Source organism: Helianthus annuus, chromosome 13 (assembly GCF_002127325.2).
Source record: "Helianthus annuus cultivar XRQ/B chromosome 13, HanXRQr2.0-SUNRISE, whole genome shotgun sequence".
Lineage (NCBI taxonomy): Eukaryota > Viridiplantae > Streptophyta > Magnoliopsida > Asterales > Asteraceae > Helianthus > Helianthus annuus.
This window is the reverse complement of record NC_035445.2, coordinates 34,994,078-35,000,578: the sequence shown is the minus strand read 5'-3', so window position 1 is coordinate 35,000,578 and position 6,501 is coordinate 34,994,078. Positions and strand designations below refer to the sequence as shown.

Below are 6,501 nucleotides of genomic sequence, written 5' to 3'. Positions count from 1 at the left end.
CATACATACATACATACATACATACATAACATACATACATACATACATACATACATACATACATACATACATACATACATACATACATACATACATACATACATACATACATACATACATACATACATACATACATAACATACATACATACATACATACATACATACATACATACATACATACATACATACATACATACATACATACATACATACATACATACATACATACATACATACATACATACATACATACATACATACATACATACATACATACATACATACATACATACATACATACATACATACATACATACATACATACATACATACATACAACATACATACATACATACATACATACATACATACATACATACATACATACATTACATACATACATACATACATACATACATACATACATACATACATACATACATACATACATACATACATACATACATACATACATACATACATACATACATACATACATACATACATACATACATACATACATACATACATACATACATACATACATACATACATACATACATACATACATAATACATACCATACATACATACATACATACATACATACATACATACATACATACATACATACATACATACATACATACATACATACATACATACATACATACATACATACATACATACATACATACATACATTACATACATACATACATACATACATACATACATAACATACATACATACATACATACATACATACATACATACATACATACATACATACATACATACATACATACATACATACATACATACATACATACATACATACATACATACATACATACATACATACATACATACATACATACATACATACATACATACATACATACATACATACATACATACATACATACATACATACATACATACATACATACATACATACATACATACATACATACATACATACATACATACATACATACATACATACATACATACATACATACATACATACATACATACATACATACATACATACATACATACATACATAACATACAATACATACATACATACATACATACATACATACATACATACATACATACATACATACATACATACATACATACATACATACATACATACATACATACATACATACATACATACATACATACATACATACATACATACATACAATACATACATACATACATACATACATACATACATACATACATACATACATACATACATACATACATACATACATACATACATACATACATACATACATACATACATACATACATACATACATACATACATACATACATACATACATACATACATACATACATACATACATACATACATACATACATACATACATACATACATACATACATACATACATACATACATACATACATACATACATACATACATACATACATACATACATACATACATACATACATACATACATACATACATACATACATATCCTCACCCTTGTCTACATCTCCTAAAACATGAAATAAATCAGTCATACTTAGTGTATAAGCGTTTAAAAACGGTCTAAACGGGTTCGTGTTGCATATACAATTAAAATATTATTTTTCAACACTCTGGAGCCCATGGTGTCACGCGACGGCCTATGGCCTTCGCCGTCGCTTCGCGCCACCACCCCTTTTTAACAGAATGTTCGCAGCTGTTGCTGCATATTCCCCGCATAACTCAATTTTACGGAAACAAGCATATCTTTCTCGTTTTTGGTCTGTTTTACCCGATTCTTTTTCCTACGTGATCGTAATTTAATTCTCTATCACATGGAGTTAACATCCGACATCCGGATTAACAAAATTCTAGACTTTTAAGCTATCGACTTATCACCTTTTTACTAAGTTTTGACCCGTTCATGCATTTATCAAAATAATCTGTTTATTTGACCTCAATTTCTCGTGAGCCTTATAATTTCAACGTCGTCTATCATATAAGGTTCCAATCACGGTTTCTTACAACATCCCAACCCATTTCCGCTTAAAACTTATTTTGACCCGTTAAGGGTATTTACGCATTTTTAAGGACTTTGACTTGCAAAGATCATACTTTCCGCTTTCATACTTGTCCTAAGTAATCATTTAATTAAATGGCTTGTTTCTAAACAACTTTTAGAGTCGTTTTCCCGATATACCTATCAAGGGCATTTTTGTCAACTTCGCTCCATCCTTTACAACAAAGGACTTCATTGCACATTCAACCAATCCTATCAGTTAACTACAACTCTAAACACACATACCTTGCTGGGATCAAAGCTAAGATCCGTTTAATACTTCATCCACCAAATTGTTAGATGATAACAACAAGATCCTTTCGCTATTCATTCTGTGAATTCATAATACTTGGCAAAACAATTTATTAGTCGATAACGCCAAATGGTGACATCTCTACCATTTGACTCGTTAGATCCAAATGTCCATTTTACCCTTTTAGACATCAACTTTAATTTCTTATCATACCCACATATTCCGACCCGTATCAAATACTTGTCGGAACATCATTCTTCACATATTTACTTACCATGTTCGTAATCAATACAACGAATAGATATTCTACAAAAAGGGGTGTAAGCTTACTTACCTCTCATCCAAATGTGCTTCCCGTGCGCATAAGTCCCATTGGCCCGCTTCTTTGCCAAGCTTCCATGTCGCTTATCAAGCATCAACTATCATATATCATTCTTAAGATAGTTAGCTTGTTCATCATTCATCACACGGATCTTGTTTCAGAAATTATCATTCAAACTCAAAACATACTAATCTATCAAATCCTAGCCGAAATCCTTTAAACATTTACACACGTATTGTCACACCCCGAAATTATCAGAGCATTGGCGTGACTGGACTGGTATCTTCATTGCACAGCGGAAGCAAATAATCTAAGTCTTTTAGAAATTGAACGCCCACTAAGTACTCGACTCTTCATGGTCCTCCTATTCCAACCGTGCCTTGTCTTAGAAATGCAACCTGAGAAAGAAACATGCGAAAAAGTCAACATAAGGTTGAGCGAGTTCATAGTTTGTTTGTAAAAGATTTGAAATAAATCTTTTGAGTTGTGAAAGATTTGAATTAAATCTTTGGAATAACCGGTTTTCGAAATAGTATTGAGAAAACGAATCAAAAGTCATTTTCTTTTCAAGTTATATGGAAACGTGGTGTTTGTAACACAGTATGTTCATAAAAACCATGTATTTATAAAGTCTTGTGTTTGTAATGTTCGTATAACCGTCACTGCCCACCCTGACTGTGACTCCATACCCCCATAATTCTTTGAATTTATATAAAACATGGTAGTTAATTTGTATGAACAAGAAGTTTCCGTAAGTATAAAATCCCTAGTATGTAGCAGATAAGGAAAAAGAGATCACCAATGGTTTGCAAGGCCATTGATATGTGTGAAGTGCAAGTAGGAAGACTCAAACCTAGCGGATTTTGCGTTGGGCACAAAGTCACCCCGAGGTCCGTTCTGCTGGGCCTGGGGCTGGGCTCGCTACACCCAGATAGATCTACCGCTACTGTCCCTCGGTCCTACAATGAGGATTAATGGCCTCAAGTTGCGCCTACCCACTCACATGATCTAAGTAGTAACCCTCCTTACGCTAACCATACCATGTAAAAAGTATTCGTAATTACTGTAACATATATTCCACCCCAGCCACCCTGGCTGAACCTCCCCAGCCACCCTGACTGAACCTCCCCAGCCACCCTGGCTGAACCTTCCCAGCCACCCTGACTGAACTTCCCCAGCCACCCTGACTGAACCTCCCCAGCCACTAAGGCTGACTCCTTAGTTATGAAAAATCATTCATATTTCGAAAATAAGCATTTGTTTTGTAAAAACCGGTATGTTTAGTATAAACCTTTCGTAAATCATTTGAGTTCCTCGAAATCCATTCGTGATATGATTTAGAAATACGAGTTTTTCGTTTGTTCAAAACTTTGTATGTTTCAGAAAATCGTGCATATCTTTCCACCCCGAAAACATTTACAAAAAGAATGTAAAACGGTAAAAAGTGGGGGTTATGAACTCGCCTGAATATTCCTGTGCAAAGCTAGCTAAATACGACTTCGTGATGTTGTTTCCAAGACGAGACTCGCTAGCGTGCGTTCTACAATATTCCTAACATGGAATATCTAATAAGTTTCTAAGCAAAAACGGTAACTACGTATTACCGAGCTCTACTGAATCGTTAACTGAATGATTTGACGTAAGTTGTTAACTTAATGAAAATGATTAAGTTATATTCGTTTAGCTTCGTTTTGAGAAGTCGTATGTTGATATATAGGAATATTCGTATGAAAGTAATATATAATAATCTTGTATCGCGTCTTGTATGAAAATTATCAAAATATGTGTATATGCCGTTTAGGCGTTTGAAATAAATATAAAAGAGTTATATTTATTCTATAAAAGAATCGTCGAGTTGTATTTGAAAATAAATATATAACTATATTTATTTTTATAAAAGAACTCGTGTCGTACGATATCTGAAATAAATATAAAAACTATATTTATTTTATAAGGCGAAATCGTGTCGCGTGATATTTGAAATAAATATATATACTATATTTATTTATAAAGGATTCGAGTTTATTTGAAATAAATATAATAATAACTATATTTATTTTTGTTGTCAAAATAATTTCCGTATCGTTGTTCTCGTAAGTTGTAAGTGTCGTCGAAATAACATGCATTAGTAAAAAGTCGTATGAATCCGATTTGTTTTCGTTATATAATAAGATGCGTGTTGTTTTTTCGGATTTTCTTGAAAAACGGACAGAGTTTCCTCTGTTTTTGGACGCCCCCGACAACTAAAGTGTCGTTATAATTTCAAAAATTCAACAATATTCAATCACTAATATATAAATTTTCGTAAAAACGACAAAGTATAGACTAAACACTAAACCGTTCGTGTGAGCTCGATTTCACATATGTAATAAAAATTTATAGAAATAACGTATTCGCCGTTAAAACTTTACCACTCTTCGTGTCAGAACGCTGAACCGGTTGACTGAGTTGACTCAGTTTGACTGAGTTGACCCGCTGAGTCGACTCGGTTTAACTGAGCCAACCGAACCGAACCACGAACCGCAAGACCCGATGTGTTGACTCGAACCCACATCCGATCGGGTTGACTGTTGTTGACTGATCTTAACATATGTTGACCGGGTTTGACCCGGATTGACCCGAAACCATAATCTGAACCGAAAATCCATAAAGCAAATCAGAGTCAGGTCTCGAACCATGACTCGAAACCAGAACCACATACCCGAGCCCGACATAACCGGAACCAAATAATCTTGAATCTGAATCTAGAACCTCATACCTGAAACCGAACATCAGCACCACCATTATTCCACAGCCGTCACCGGAGCTGAGTCGAACACCCGAAGCCACCACTATCACCGTCTTCAACATAAACAGCATCCATTGTTTCCGTCAAACAATCACCATCGCCGGACCATGATGTGACGCCGCCGAGAGACACCCGTCGTCGCCTCCACCGCCGCCGTTGCCGTGAGCGGCGGTGCTGCTCCTATCTCCGACGCTCTCTCTCTCTCTCTCTCTCTCTCTCTCTCTCTCTCTCTGTTTGGTTCGCCGCTCACCACCACCCAACTGTGGTGGTGGTGGTCCGTCTTGTTGCTTGAAGAGGGGGGGCTAGGTGGGTGTGATTGAGGGTGTCTTTGGCTGGAATGACCACCGCCGCCGCCGGCTCCGCCATGCCTGGCCGGAGTCCGGCCGTTCACCTTCATCGGAGGGGAAGAGGATGAGGGAGTGTGGTTGTGTTTGTGTAAGTAATATCGAGAGGGAGAGAGTAAATGTAAGAAATGGATAGGATTTGTGTGGGTATTTGAAAGTATAAAGGTTGTTTGTGTTCTGTACATGTATTCGAGTGAGAGAGTGAGAGCAATTTGTGGGTTTGTTGTGTGGGTATGCAGCAAATGAGGGGTCCCTTTAAATAGAGATTTGAGGATTAATGTTCTTTTGTGTATTTATAATACCTTCAGGTCAAATGCTATTTCCACTGGAAGAAGATCTCTATTAATTGTGTAGATCTTTTGCTTGGATCTTGTAGAGATTTTAACATGATTTTATAAGATCTTGTAAGGTAAAGATCTATTATATTATGTGTAGGTTTAGGATTGTGTATCTTGGGCTTGTGCCCGGGGCCCACAAGCTCAATCCCATGTGTAAGTGGCCCCTAATTCCTACGAGACCCGTTGTCAAATTCTGAACTCCGTTTTAATGTCAAAATTAAAATACACAAAATACGGTCGGTAGTCGTTGTTTGCACGCCCGTTCGTTGATTACGGTAATAATCGCGAAAAGTTATATCGCTGTCGTCTTTTAATCCGTTTTTCAATCCGGTTTCGACTGTAGTCACTAAAATTTAACTACGAAGCTAAAATATATCGT

At 35.9% G+C, this 6,501-nt stretch overlaps 1 long non-coding RNA gene across 1 annotated transcript; it reads right to left on the bottom strand.

The window, feature by feature from the left end:
- Positions 1 to 4,921: 4,921 nt before the first annotated feature.
- On the bottom strand, positions 4,922 to 6,049 carry LOC118485607. Its single transcript, XR_004877010.1, has 2 exons — positions 5,411 to 6,049; positions 4,922 to 5,283 (listed from the first exon to the last, which is right to left on the bottom strand). It is a non-coding gene; the product is annotated as an uncharacterized LOC118485607 (long non-coding RNA).
- Between the last annotated feature and the right edge of the window lie 452 nt (positions 6,050 to 6,501).